General features: G+C 42.8%; 1 pseudogene; it reads right to left on the reverse strand.

Moving 5' to 3' along the window:
• Window positions 1-3,596: 3,596 nt before the first annotated feature.
• LOC120097196 (U6 spliceosomal RNA) lies at window positions 3,597-3,689 on the reverse strand (annotated as a pseudogene).
• Window positions 3,690-14,942: the final 11,253 nt, after the last annotated feature.

A 14,942-nucleotide genomic window follows, 5' to 3' on the forward strand; every position in this document is an offset into this window, starting at 1 on the left:
TTCACTAAAACTGAGACCAAAATCTGGAGCATAATACACTGATCTGCCTGCTTTTGGCTCTCCCTCTGATACCTGGGATTAAAGGTGTGGCTCAGAGATTAACCCATTTGCTACATACGTTCATTTCACATAAACATAACCAGAAACTGAGGGGAACCGAATTTGATTCTAAGTCATTATTTGTAAATGAAGATCATCTCTTAAAACTCTCCCTAAGTCATAGTAAATGGGAATGTAGATCTTGGAAATATCTTCCCCAAGGAGTAGGAAAGGGGAAGTAGAAAGGAGATGGGGGAAGCAGGAAGGCATGGCCTTTGGACAGACAGGAGTGCTGGGACATGGGGCTTTGTGATGGAGGCCACACTAGACATGGAACTTCGGGCCCAGGCCATAAACCTGCTCTTCATCTCTTCTCATGAGTCTTCAAGCCAGGAGGCCTGGGTCCTGGAGGCTTCTCTGATCTCCAGAAGGTCACAGTTACCTGGTCTAGCACAGCAGTCCTCAGACTGTGTGTCCTACCTCCTTCATGGCTCAAATGACCCTTTCACAGTAGTTACCTCAGAGCATGAATAAGACATATGTTTACATGATAACTCAGAACAGAGTAAAAAACCAGTTATACAGGACCAAGGAAAAGAGTTTCCTGGCTGTCAGTCGCCACTCTATGAGGAACCGTATAAACGGTGGAAATATTAAGGTTAGAACCCCAGGTCCAGCAGATATGACGGAACGTGATGTTACTGTGTTTACAGTACTGCAAAGGGAATGAGAGACTATGCAGAGGGCCACCTGCATCAGGAGCCCTTATAATTGTCAAGGCCTGTCCCCCTGCATTCAGTAAACCATCCCCCTCTGACTGAAATTCATTTTGGTGTCCTTTGTGGGGCAGCTCCTAGACCCCAGCAGTAATTAACTTTCAAGGGCAGGGAAAACTTGATGCTCTTTGCTTTTACGTTTTCTTCACTGAGTTTGCAGCCTAGCTTTCTAGGTATCCCAGGCTACCTCTACCCCATTCTGAAAGCCAAGGATTAGCACCTGTATATCTCTGACTTCCTTTGTTATCTACACATTAATGCCATGCCCTAGTGGATGGAAAATCCTTGGCTGATAGAACACAGCAGAGATGAAGTGTTCTGAGACATTTTTCTGTGGATTTAAGCACCAGGATAGAGAAAATCAACTGGAGGTCATGCTTGGGAAACTTTGGTGCACCCATTTCTTTTCTTCTTCCTTTAGAGACAGGCTTTTGATTCCCGGGGCTGGCCTCAATCTCCCTGAATAGCACAGGATGACCTTGAACTCTGGATGTATCCAAACTAGTTTGGGATCTTTGTGTATCCATAGGCCCAGACTGTGCCAAGTCCAATCGGAAGGAGTTAAGATTTGAGCCCTAAATCAGCACAGCTTTCCTAGGTAGCCAATATCTCACGAAAGCCCTGTATTTTCTGAGAATGAATACCGTAGTTTTCTACTAAGGCCTAATTAGGCTTTGGATTGAAGGACATAGATATGCCTAGTGCATTATATTCCCAGCCTATGGAATGGATATGTGGGTATGTAGCTGCATATATATGTATATGTGCAGATGTAGAGGCTCTAAAACACAGGCTTTTGGTCTGGATCTTGAGGGTCAGTGGTCATGAAAAGCTTAGGCCCAGGCATGAGGGTACACACCTTTAATCCCATGAGACAAAGCCAATTACATGTCTTAGTAAATGTCTAGCCTGGGACAGAGCAAGTTCAAGGGGAAGAAAAGCTTAAGTCCAGCTGTGGAGTACATACACACCTTTAATCCCTTTCTTCAGGAGAGAGAGACAAACAGATCTCTGACTTTAAGGACAGACTATAGAGCAAGGTCCAGGACAGCCAAGTTGAGGCAGTGAATGAAAGAATTGAAAACAGAAAACAGAAGGTGATGTAATAACACCTGGGGGCCGTGGTCCAGCCCCAGCAAGCAGCAGAGCTCAGCTGAATGAGCCTTGAGATCCTCGCTTTAGAGTCAAGAATAGAAGGGGTTACCAGAACAATGGGTCCTGGTTAGAGCAGCTAAGAAATTAACGGTGATTAACAGGAGACCAGCATCACTGAGGTGAAGTCTTCTGGGAAGTAATTTCTGAGAGTACAAAGAAGCTGCATTCCAGGAATAGTCAAAGTTGTACCTCCTGCTGCAGCTGGACTTGATAATGTGTAAGAATCACTCAGGAATTACTGGGTTTTAAGATATAAATGGGTCATGGAGAGCAGCTGAGCCTTGGCCCTGGAAGAGCCCAGGAAAATCTTTCTTGTGGTTGACATGTTTGTTCTTCTTTGCTGTTGGTTTGTTGTTTGTTTGTTTGTTCATTTGTTTTAAAGTCTTGCTTTCCAGTGTCCATGAATTCGTGGTGCTATTGACCTGCTCAGGTCTTACTGGATGTGGAATTTACTGTCACCTCTCCTGCAATAATGGCAGGGTTCCTTTGTCCTCTTTTCTCAAATAAAATGAGTTAATTTCAGTGGATCTGTATGTTGCCACCTACTTTCCCATGAGAATGGCGGGGTTCAGGTGTCCTCTTTCTTCAACTGTTTTAACTTCAAAAAGCATTCTTTAATTTATTTACATCACAAAGGTTTCTGATCCCGTCTCAGTGGGTTCCTCCATTCATCCCGTTCTCCTTTCCCTCTGAGAGGGTGGTTTCCCTGACTGTTACCTCTATCCTGGAACAAAAAGTCAATGCAGGATTGAGGTGATCTTCTTGCCATGTGGCTAGACAAGGAAGCCCTCTGGTACACATGTGCTTGGGACCTCAGAGCATCCCTTGTAATGCACTTTGGTAGGTCAGACTCTAGGCGCTCCCAGGTTATCAGTTTAGATGAGACTTTTGGTCTTCCTGTGAGGTTGCCATGGCCTTCAGGGCCTATAGAAGGCCATTTGTGAAGGTGCAGCCTGAGTTGCAGGTGATCCTCCAGGACTTAAAGGGTCATGCAAGAATTGGGGCCTAGGCTGAATGAAGGTAGCCTATGGGAGGCTACGGGTAAAGTCCTGCTGCAGCAAAAGGACCCAGTGCATGATGCCCACCAAGAACAGAAGCAGCAGTGGAGTGGGTCAACCTGAGCATAGAGTGCTATGGAGGGCTGAGCCAAAAAAGTAACCCAAGTTCTTGGGAGGAGCCCAGAAGATCATGTGTAGATCCCAGACATTCCAAGAAGAAGCTGGAAACTTTAAGTTGCCTTGGAGACCCCAAGATGTTGGAGAGGCCAGAGGCATAGATAGCCTGCCCAGGAATGATGTTAAAAAGGAGCAGAACTATTAAAGAGAAAGAACTGGGTTTCAGTTGAGAAGGGTGAAAGGAGTTGGAGATCTGAAGATTGCTGTGACACATGGAGATGCAGGGTTTGGAGTTTGCAGATTGGATTTTGGTCTTGCTTTGGTCCACTATTTCCTCACTAGAACATTTTGGAATAGAAATGTATATCCTGTCATGTTGGAGGTATGTGATGTGCGTTTGGATTTTGATTTTTTATAGCAGTACAGTTACGTCATTGGATGAAAACCAAAACAGATGTTGAACTTTCATAGACTTTTAACATTTGTTAGAGTTTTATATGGTTTAGGGACCTAAAATATGGACCGCTTTCCGGATTTGCATGTCATCCTTGGGCAGGGGCCACGTTAATTTTCTCTCTATCGTATGTGCTGCCAAAGCGAGCACAGACCAAAACTCTTTTTTTTTTTTTTTGGTTCTTTTTTTTCGGAGCTGGGGACCGAACCCAGGGCCTTGAGCTTCCTAGGCAAGCGCTCTACCACTGAGCTAAATCCCCAACCCAAGACCAAAACTCTTAATTGGTAATCCAGCCCCAATTAATTGTTGTCCTTTACAAGACTACGTGGTCATGGTGTCTCTTCACAACAATGGAAACCCTAACCAAGACAAGAGGTTTGTTCTGTTATCATCACCATAAGAAGCATAGAATTCCAGCAGTGATGATGTTGGAGAAGGAGCTCAGACTTCTACAACTGCATCCCCAGGAGGAAGGAGACTGTGTGCTCAACTGGACAGGTGTTGAGCATACCCACAGTGACATACTGCCTCCAATAACCCCACATATTATCTAATTAACAGTAACCTCCTAAGAGTGCTACTTCCTCTAAGACAATGAGTCAAACACACGAGTGGCTGGGGTCTCTTTGAATTCCTACGATCGCAGGTTATTCACAGCCCCCATAGGCTTGTAGCAGTTCCGTTATGCAGAAATGCATTCCTTCCGACTTCTAAACGCCTCTTATGTTAAAACAGTGTCCATCCTGATTAAAAGTCCAAGGTCTATCCTAAGACTCAGGCCATCTCATAAGAATTATCCCCGTTGAATCAAAATCAAATTGCACACCACATACTTCCAGCATATAATGACCTTGGATACGCGTCACTATTCAAATGTGAGGAGGGGCATTTTGGGGAAATAATGAAGCAAAACAAGATTGAAAACCAGTGGGGCAAATGGCAGAACCTGCATCTCCCTTTGTGCTGTCAATGCACTGCTCAGATCTCCCTCTCCCTCAGACTGCAGTGCACTTCTCTCGGGGTCAGGTTGAGCTCCCAGGTTTAAGCTTGCCTTGACACTTAGCCCAAGGCTCTGCGTCTCTAATGTCATAGTGTCCCCAGAGCAATCCATGCTTTATCTTCACAGCTTCATACTACAGCTTTTCTAGGCCTCTGGGCACTGACACCCCTGCCTTACATCTGACCTCAGTGGGTTTCTTTAGGAGCAGAGGGAGATTCTGTAACCCCTTCCTTCTATTCTTGATTCTAAATCCAGATCCCAAACTCTGAAGCATCCAGGTTCTCCTGTATGCTGGGGCTGGAACCATGGCATACTTGGGCAATTACATCTTCACCAGCTTTCGATTTACCATGGTTTCCTTCACAACCTACGTTTGCCTCTCCTGGAATTGACCAGGCTGATCTTGTACTCAGAGCTGGGCTTGCTTCTGTCTCCTGAGTGATAGAATTTTCTTCTTCAAAGATCTCTAGCCTCACAAAACTGATAAAATGCTGTAGGCATTAAGAGAACTTACTGAAATGATTTACAGCCTGGAGTTGACCTAACTCAACAATCAGCATATGTCAGAGGGACTATCAAGAATTTAGTTGTTGCTCAGTCCCAGGAAGTTAGGTGTTTCAGACGGTCTTGTGGATAAGATGGAATCCTGAAGAAGTCGGATCCAAGAGATGGACTGTTCAGAGCAAGTAAGTAGAGAAGAAAGGACGGCTCCTCTTCCCAGGGGAATTATGTGGTCCTCCAATGGATGGTAGAATCTGGATCAAAGCGGTATGCAATGACACAATTGGAAACAAGTTGTTCTTAGAATTTATCCATTCCCAGCCTGACTGCCTTGAAGGCGGTGATCTCTTTACCTCTGTGCTCTGGGATGAAAAGTGTGAATCTTTCATGGTCCTAAGACTTTCATGGTCATCATGCCTCATGGCCATGATCAGAGCTTGTGTCTTTCAGTTTCAAGATCTTGAACACAAGTGTGTCCTCCAAATTTGCAATGTTGTTCCATTCATTCCAGATACAGTCACTTTGACAACTGAGAATAGCCATCACAGGAATAAAGGCCAGAACTACCATACTTAAACCTAAACGGCTCAATAATTCCTTTTCATGAACTGGAAGTGTAGCTGGGTGGGGTCTACCTAGACATCATCACAGCTTTTATCCCACTTATTAATCTGTTTATCTCCATAAACATAGGGCTTTCCCCACATTCTCCTGCTTCTTGTCCCATCCCTCGTCAATCTCTCCTCTTTGTCTTTTTCCTTACTCAGTTTGCTTCTTTTTATCAAAACAATTTCATAAGAATGAAAAGTGGCAACCACATAACACAGTCTAGACTGCTGTTGTAAGATTTCCTCTGAAAATGCAGTTAATGTAAACCTCTTCAATTTAGCCTCAGGCAATTCTCACAACAGTTCCAAAACCAATCACATTCCTTGCCAAAATATTACATGAATGACCTCTAGGCAACATACTCATATTCTACTCCTCGGCAGACTCTTGTGCCAGGGTCCTACAGTTCAGTCACTCTCAGCAACACAGTCTTCTATGGTCTTATACTATGATTCATTAAGCAGCTTTTAATTCATGCTAATTCTTTCCTAATACAATGTCCCAAAGTCCAAGGGCCTCCAAAAAATCAAGGCCGGGTCTATCACAACAATACCTAGTCCCTGGTAGCAATTTGTATCTAAAGAAGGCTTTCTACGTCTGTGAGCAGATACTATGGCTAAGGCGACTGTGATAAAGGAAAACATTTCACTGGGACTGGCTTACAGCTATTCCACTATCACCATGGTGGAAATCAAGGTACAATACAGAGACACTTTACTGAAGAAGGGGCTGAGAGATCTACATCTTGAACTCCAGGCAGCAGAAAGGCACTGTGGACAACATGTGACAGAGCTTGAACATAGGATAGTTCAAAGCCCGCCCTGCCTCTCAGGGACACATTTCGTCCAACATGAACACATATTATCCAGATAGACCACTGCTTCGAATAGTACAAGTTCTGTGGGCCAAGCAGGCAAATTTGAGTCTGTGGAGGCCTTCCCTACTCCCATCACCTCAATTCCTGTTCAAGACCATCATTTATGTTGTCCCTCGGTTTCCTTCCCATTAAAGTCAAAGCAGGAGCAATGACTTCCATCATATCTTCAAGATGAGTGGTTTCTAACCTCCATATCTGGAAGTGTTTCATGCAATTCCTCAGGGTTTTGTAAGCCCCAACCATAAAATTGCTATCCTCGAGACTTCATAAAAGTTTTCTTCCTAATACAAAAAACCAGAAGGCAGATATCTGATATTTTTGATAGACTTAGGTGATTCCTATGTCATGTTAGCTCCATTAACTCCAACCACATCACAGCCAATAATGAACAATCTCTCCTCTACCCACAGTAAGTGGATGCACTTTCCAGTGAGTATGACATGTGCAGGCAATAGAGAATTTTCTTTTTCTGTGTCCTTCATATAGACTTGTAGCAGGGAATGTGACCCTGACGAGAGGCTACTTTTACCACCTCTAAAGATCAGGGAAAAGTATATTTTCCCATCTCAGAGATCTGTACCAGAAGTAGAACATCTGACTTCAAGTGATTAAGCTAAACTCCTCAGAAGGATGCCTAGGACTTTGAGATTTAGTTAATTCTAGATATAATCAAGTTGAAGGAAATCACAATATCTTTTGGGAGCTGTGTCCTTAAACCCTCCATTATTGATGTTAATATTATAGTTAGAGTTAGGTATGCCTGGGTTCATTAAGAGGTCAGGACGATGGAATATCCCCAGCCAGCTGCAGAAGACTAATACAAATCTGTTGGTCAGGATGCCTAATGATATGACAAACTTGTGGCTTTTCTGAGAAACCAACATCTTCTTCATGTCAACCAATTGCCTGAGGTGTTGAAGTCAGATGATTTCCTGAGCACAAGAGCACAGTGTCTTTGGCCTGTGTAAATGTTTCCCGATTCCCCTCTCCCTCTGTTATCTCTGATATGGTATAAATTCCACCTTGGGAAAAAATAAAAATTTTCTCCTTGATCAGACCCTTCTCTAGGCCTCCTTCTTTGTGTCTCTTGTCCCCATTCTCTCCTAGGTGGTCCCCAACCTCGGCTGACTGACCTTTAGGACCGGGAACACTGGTGCCCAATGTGGAGCCCTGGAAAATTTTTGGAGGGGAAGGAGGAACAAAAATAGGATTAGGGGCCGTGAGGTCTGGGGAGGAGGAAGGTACAGGCTCTTTTAACAATTTTATGCTAAATATAATCCCTGTATCAGAACCTGATTGAAGAATTCTAAGGCCCCAAGTATATCCATGTGTCCAATCCTGGTTTTGACCCTCATAGGTAAAGTTAATATTTAGGGGAATGCACCAACACCTTGTTTTAGAATTAGAACCGTCACAACGGGAATCTGGGACACGCATAGTAGTAGGACGGGAGGTATTATATATCAAACAACACAGTGCATTAGGTGATAAAATTCTTAAGAGCAGGGGAAAGTGGCCAGGCAAGAAAGCTAGGGGGTGGCCCAGTGAGAGCTGGAGGAACAAGCAGATCAGGTGACAAATAGCGTTCAGTCACACAGCTACACTAGGACGCTTTCTTGGGATGAAAAGGGCAGTGCAAATAAGGAGCACAAGCTTTGTGCCTGTGAAACAAGAAGGCGAGAGGAGGGGCAGCTGGAAATATCAATCTGACTGACAATCATATCACCTCAGGTTGAAAGACCCTCACTCAAGTCTCAGGATAGCGCACTCCAGGAAACTCGAGAGACTTTCTTGATGCAAAAGCAAGAGGCAGTTTAATGACGGAGCTCCGGGCCAACATGTGTCTCACGCAGGAGATAGAGGAGTCGACCCCGAAGCTCAGAAATCAGGGGTTTATATAGGAAAAGTTAGGGAGTTTGGCGCGATTACACATAATTGACTGATTCAAGCAGTGGCGGGCTAATTTTGGCCCTCGATTACATCAGCGAGTAGTACCTGTAAGTTAACATTCCAGCGACGTGGTAGGGCAGTTTATTTTGGTTAGTAGGCAGTCAACTTAACCTCAGAGAGGTAGGGAGGAAGGGGAGAGTGGGCGATTCCAGATGGTCCACGGCCTTGTGGAGATTGTTTATCCCTTATGGTCAGCTATTTTTTCTGATGACTTGGCAGCCTTATATCAGGCATGTCCAGGCATGTTCAGGCCTACCTCTTTCTGTTTCTTTCCATTTCCTGCTTGAGTATAGATTTTGTGCTTTTTAACTACAGGTACTTAAATTTTAACTCCTTCAAGGTCAGGATTGATTTTCAAAATAAACAATAACTGGTTCCTTATTAAATCTAAAGTGATGTAACTGTTCAAGGTGCAATGGCAAATGCACTATGTATATAAAACCAGGCCACGATTAAACCTACCGTGATATAACAATCCCTCTTCCTTCTGTAAATGAGTTACAAATTTAGGATTGTGGCAAAGTCCCTTGACAGACATTCTTTGGGTATCGAACACTTAAATTTTTCATATTCTCTCAATGGTTATTATATATACAGTGTTAGATATAATAGACAACTCAATTTTGTATCTGTTTTCCTTGTATTCTGAAGAATTTGAGTCTGAGAACAATGGACCCTAGTTCTACAGCAAGAGAGAATGAATCGCTGAGCTGATGTCTGGGAAGTAGAGGTTCCCCTTGAGGAGCAGGAGCCAAAGTGTTGAGTGTCTGATAAACAGAGGGAACATTAGAGGTGCCAGACCCCATAAAAAGGAACCTCCAGGGGCTGGAGAGATGGCTCAGCGGTTAAGAGCACCCGACTGCTCTTCCAGAGGTCATGAGTTCAATTCCCAGCAACCACATGGTGGCTCACAACCATCTGTAAAGAGATCTGATGCCCTCTTCTGGTGTATCTGAAGACAGCTACAGTGTACTTATATATAATAAATAAATAAATCTTTAAAAAAAAAAAAAAGGAACCTCCAACATTAAGTACCACATCCTTTGCCTCTCTACACTTATGGCTTCCACTGAAGTGACAAAATAAAACGTAAGACAGTTATGCCATAGAAATTTATTTAATGTCCTATTTTCCTCTAAGGACATAGAGAAATTGAGTATCCATAGAGTGCTTAACTATGAATAGCATCCATAGAATGCTTTTTTAGAAAAGAAAAAGTCTCCACATGTCCTCACTAAGGTCTTGGGCTGCCATCACAAGTAGAACACGGCAGCTGAAGGTTGGTGTCTCCAGGAACAGAGGCAGGAAGTACAGGCGGAACTGACAATGGATAGGTGTCCTTCCAGGCATACCATCTGCAATCTAGTGAATTCTGACTGTATATCATCAGTGATGGCTTCCCATGGAGCTGTCCAGATGGTATAGATGCGGCAGAAGCCCATGGCTGTTGAACTTGAGATGACATCACTATTGGAGGTTGAGGGTACATGGACACCATGGGGTTACCAGACCAATCATACAGAGCACCTGAGAGAAAAAAAAAAAACAAAAAGAGAGACCTTGAAAATGTCACCCTCACTCTCCATGACTCACTGTAAGGAATTGCCTGGCCTCTGGTTCATAGTCACCTGTGAATAGGTCCAAATTCCATTGACTTTGGGTGACAGAGAAGGGTAGACACACAGAGCAGGGTGCTGTGTGAAGCAAAGGGATTTTGGGAAAAGGACTTCCCTCAACTGTGTGCTCTGCCCTATGTCCAGCTGATGCTATTCTCTGGGACCTGAAGAGTCCTCTCTACACAGGAGACTCACCTGGGATGTGGTCTCTCTGGGATCTGTAACCCAAGATCCTGTACAGTTCCGATGCATAAGGAGAAAACAAGGGTTCAGTCCTTGGCCTCTCAGTACAAAGAATTCTGTGCAGGTCCATCATGGATAACATCTGTTGAAGGCAGCTATTCCAGCTCTTCCACACACCCCATGTATTGAGGCGCCTGGAAAGGGACTTGGCCTTATTTTTGATATTGGCTTGGTGCCCCATTTCATATTCAACCACTTCCCATTCTTGTAGGAAGATCCAGATTTCATGCTCAATCCACGGGCTCTCAAAAGGACCTGGTAGGGACAGAGGGAGGTGATGAGTATGTCAAAGGTCACACACGTGTACATGCCACCTTGTCTCAGAAAGTCTGGCTGCACATTGATTAGCCAGAAATGGTTTCATTCAGTTATCGAGTGTTTATGGATGCTGTCTTGCTAGACTTGTTACAGCATGTACCCAACTCTTAAATGGATGAAGTACACTCACTGGGAAAGCATAGGTGTCTCCCAGATTGAGGGAAGACATCTCAGAATTCAACCATATCCACAGCATTAGTGTTGCCAGGGAATGTTGTACCTGCCTAGACTCATGAGCAACTGCACTACAGGGAGACACTCAGAACCTTTATCTCTTCTGTGAGAAGGGAAGATGTCAGATAACCCTGAGTGCCTGTCTAACCTTGCCACAGATAACCAAATATGGTCTCCTACATCTACTTGCTATCACAGAACAAGAAACATAACAAAAGAGTTTAGGATTAAGAGTGAACTAACTGATACCGTCCCACAGTTCCCTGTACCCAAATCCCATGGTAAAGAGAGCTGAACACCCAGGAGTGCAGACATCCTGAGGCAGCAGGACAGACTGCCACCTCTGCATACCTCGGCCCACATCCCTGGTCCAAGGGTAAACTGCACAGTGCCTCTGGACACAGGGATATAGGAACAGAGAGCCGGGGGACCAATGGTTCTGTTCTGCGCCCAGGACTGAACTGAACCATCCAAACAGCTGCCTGCACCCAAATCCCATGGGGGAGAGAGAGAGCTAGACCCTCAGAAGTATAGATACTCCTGAGAAGTCAGAGGAGACTACCCTCTGCCCACAGTCCAGACCCAAGAGGGAATCACCTAGTGACAACTGTGCCCCCTGGGTTCAAGGACCTAGGAGCAATCAGGGGCAGGACCCTTTGTTTCCTGCCCACACCTAGAGCTGAAAGACAGTCTCCACCAGTGCCATCACACCTGTAATCAGAGCACCTGTTCTCAGGAAAGGCTGAAAGAAAACAGGAAAACAGTTCTATAGGAGTGCTGACACAGAGGCCTACAGCAGGGTCAAGTCACTCTCAGAAACAGCAAGACAAGCAAACACCAGAGACAACCCAATGGCTAGAGGCAAGCGCAGGAACCTAAGCAACAGAAACCGAGACTACTTGGCATCATCAGAGCCCAGTTCTCCCACCAAAGAAAATACTGGATATCCAAACACATCAGAAAAGCAAGAGTTGGATTGAAAATCACATTTTTTTTATAATGATGGAGGACTTTAAGAAAGACATAAAGAATTCCCTTAAAGAAATGCAGGAAACACAAGTAAACAAGTAGAAGCCCTTAGAGAGGCAACACAAAAATCCCTGAAAGAATTACAGGAAAATACAACCAACAGGTGAACGAATTGAAAATGGAAATAGAAACAGTAAAGAAAGCACAAAAGGAGACAACCCTGTATATAGAAAACCTAAGGAAGAGACAAGGAGCCATAGATACAAACATCACCAACAGAATACAAGAGATAGAAGAGAGAATCTCAAGGGCAGAAGATATCATAGAAAAACATCCACACAACTGTCAAAGATAATGTAGAACACAAAAAGCTGCTAGCCCAAAATATCCAGGAAATCCAGGACACAATGAGAAGATCAAACCGAAGGATAATAGGTATAGAAGAGAGTGAAGACTCCCAGCTCAAAGGACCAGTAAATATCTTCAACAAAATCATAGAAGAAAACTTCCCTAACCTAAAGAAAGAGATGCCCACAAACATACAAGAAGCCTAAAGAACTCCAAATAGATTGGACCAGAAGAGAAATTCCTCCTGTCACATAATAGTTAAGACACCAAATGCACAAAACAAAGAAAGAATATTAAAAGCAGTGAGGGAAAAAGGTCAACTGACATATAAAGGCAGACCTATAAGAATTACACCAGACTTCTCACCAGAGACTATGAGAGCCAGAAGATCCTGGACAGATGTCATACAGACCCTAAGAGAACACAAATGCCAGCCCAAGTTACTGTATCCAGCAAAACTCTCAATTAACATAGATGGAGAAACCAAGATATTTCATGACAAAACAAAATTTACATAATATCTTTCTACAAATCCAGCCCTACAAATGACAATAGATGGAAAACTCCAACATACGGAGAGAAACTACACCGGTACAGAAAGCAAGAATATAATTTCCTTGCAATGAAACCAAAAGAGAGACAAACAAACATAATTCCACCTTTAACAATGAAAATAAGAGGAAGTGACAATCACTATTTCTTAATATCTCTCAACATCAACAGACTCAAGTCCCCAGAGGACCCAGCATTTTGCTGCATGCAGGAAACACACCTCAGAGACAAAGACAGTCTCTTCCTCCGAGTAAATGGTTGGAAAACAACTTTCCAAGCAAATGACCTGAGAAACAAGCTGGAATTGCCATTCTAATATCAAACAAAATTGACTTTCAACCAAAAGTCATTAAAAAAGATAAGGAAGGACACTTCATATTCAAAGGAAAAATCCACCAAGATTAACTCTCAATCCTAAATATCTATGCTCCAAATGCAAGGGCACCTACATTCATAAAAGAAACCTTACTAAAGCACACATTGCACCTCACAAGATAATAGTACGAGATTTCAACACCCCACTCTCATCAACGGACAGGTCATGGAAACAGAAATTAAACAGAGACAAAGAGAAACTAACAGAAGTTATGAACCAAATGGATTTAACAGATATTTATAGAACATTCCATTCTAAATCAAAAAGATATACCTTCTTCTCAGCACATCATGGAACCTTCTCCAAAATTGACCATATACTCAGTCACAAAACAGGTCTCAACAGACACAGGAAGATAGAAATAATCCCATGCATCCTATCAGATCACCACACACTAAGATATGTCTTCATAACAACAATAATGATGAAGCATACATATACATGTTCTACAGCTTTTAGGTGTGCTGTCAAGCTGCTGACATATGCTCTCTCCTGTTTCTTTCTACAGGCACTCAGAGCTATGAGTTTTCCTCTTAGTACCACTTTCATTGTGTCCCATAAGTTTGGGAATGTTGTATCTTCATTTTCATTAAATTCTAAGAAGTCTTTAATTTCTTTCTTTATTTCTTCCTTGACCAAGTTGTCATTGAGTAGACCAAGTAGAAACGAAAGGGACTATACAAAGAATCAACAAAACCAGGAGCTGGTTCTTTGAGAGAATCAACAAGAGTGATAAACCCTTAGCCAGACTAAGCAGAGGACACAGAGAGAGCATCCAAATTAACAAAATCAGAAATGAAAGGGAGACATAACAACAGAACCTGAAGAAATTTTTAAAAAATCAGATTCTACTACAAAAGCCTATATTCAACAAAACTGGGAAATCTGGAGGAAATGGACAATTTTCTAGACAGATACCAGGTACCAAAGTTAAATCAGGAAGAGATAAACCATCTAAACAACTCCATAACTCCTAAAGAAATAGAAACAATCAGTAAAAGTCTCCCAACCAAAATGAAAAGCCCAGGACCACATGTGTTTAGTGCAGAATTCTATCAGACCTTCATGGAAGACCTCATACCAATGCTGTCCAAACTATTCCACAAAATAGAAACAGATGGAGCGCTACCAAATTCCTTCTATGAAGCCACAATTACTCTTACACCTAAACCACACAAAGACCCAACAAAGAGAGAGAACTTCAGACCAATATCCCTTATGAATATTGTCGCAAAAATACTCAATAAAATTCTTGCAAACCAAATCCAAGAACACATCAAAATGATCATCCATGATGATCAAGTAGGCTTCATCCCAGGGATGCAGGGATGGTTTAATATATGGAAATCCATCAATGTAATACACTATATAAACAAACTTAAAGATAAGAACCACATGATCATTTCATTAGATGCTGAGAAAGCATTTGACAAAATTCAACACCCCTTCATGATAAAAGTCCTGGAAAGATCAGGAATTCAAGGCCCATATCTAAACATAGTAAAAGCAATGTACAGAAAACCAGTAGCTAACATCAAACTAAATGGAGAGAACCTTGAAGCAATCCCACTAAAATCAGGGACTAGACAAGGCTGCCCACTCTCTCCCTACTTATTCAATATAGTACTCAAAGTCCTAGCCAGCAATCAGACAGCAAAAGGAGGTCAAAGGGATACAAATTGGAAGGGAAGAAATCAAAACATCACTATTTGCAGATGATATGTAGTATATTTAAGTGTCCCCAAAAGTTCCACCAGAGAACTAATTAACCTGATAAACAACTTCAGCAAAGTGGCTGGGTATAAAATTAACTCAAACAAATCAGTAGCCTTCCTCTACTCAAAGGATAAACAGGCTGAGAAAAAAATTA

This window comes from Rattus norvegicus, chromosome 15 (genome assembly GCF_021556685.1).
Source record: "Rattus norvegicus strain SHRSP/BbbUtx chromosome 15, alternate assembly SHRSP_T2T, whole genome shotgun sequence".
Classification (NCBI taxonomy): Eukaryota; Metazoa; Chordata; class Mammalia; order Rodentia; family Muridae; genus Rattus; species Rattus norvegicus.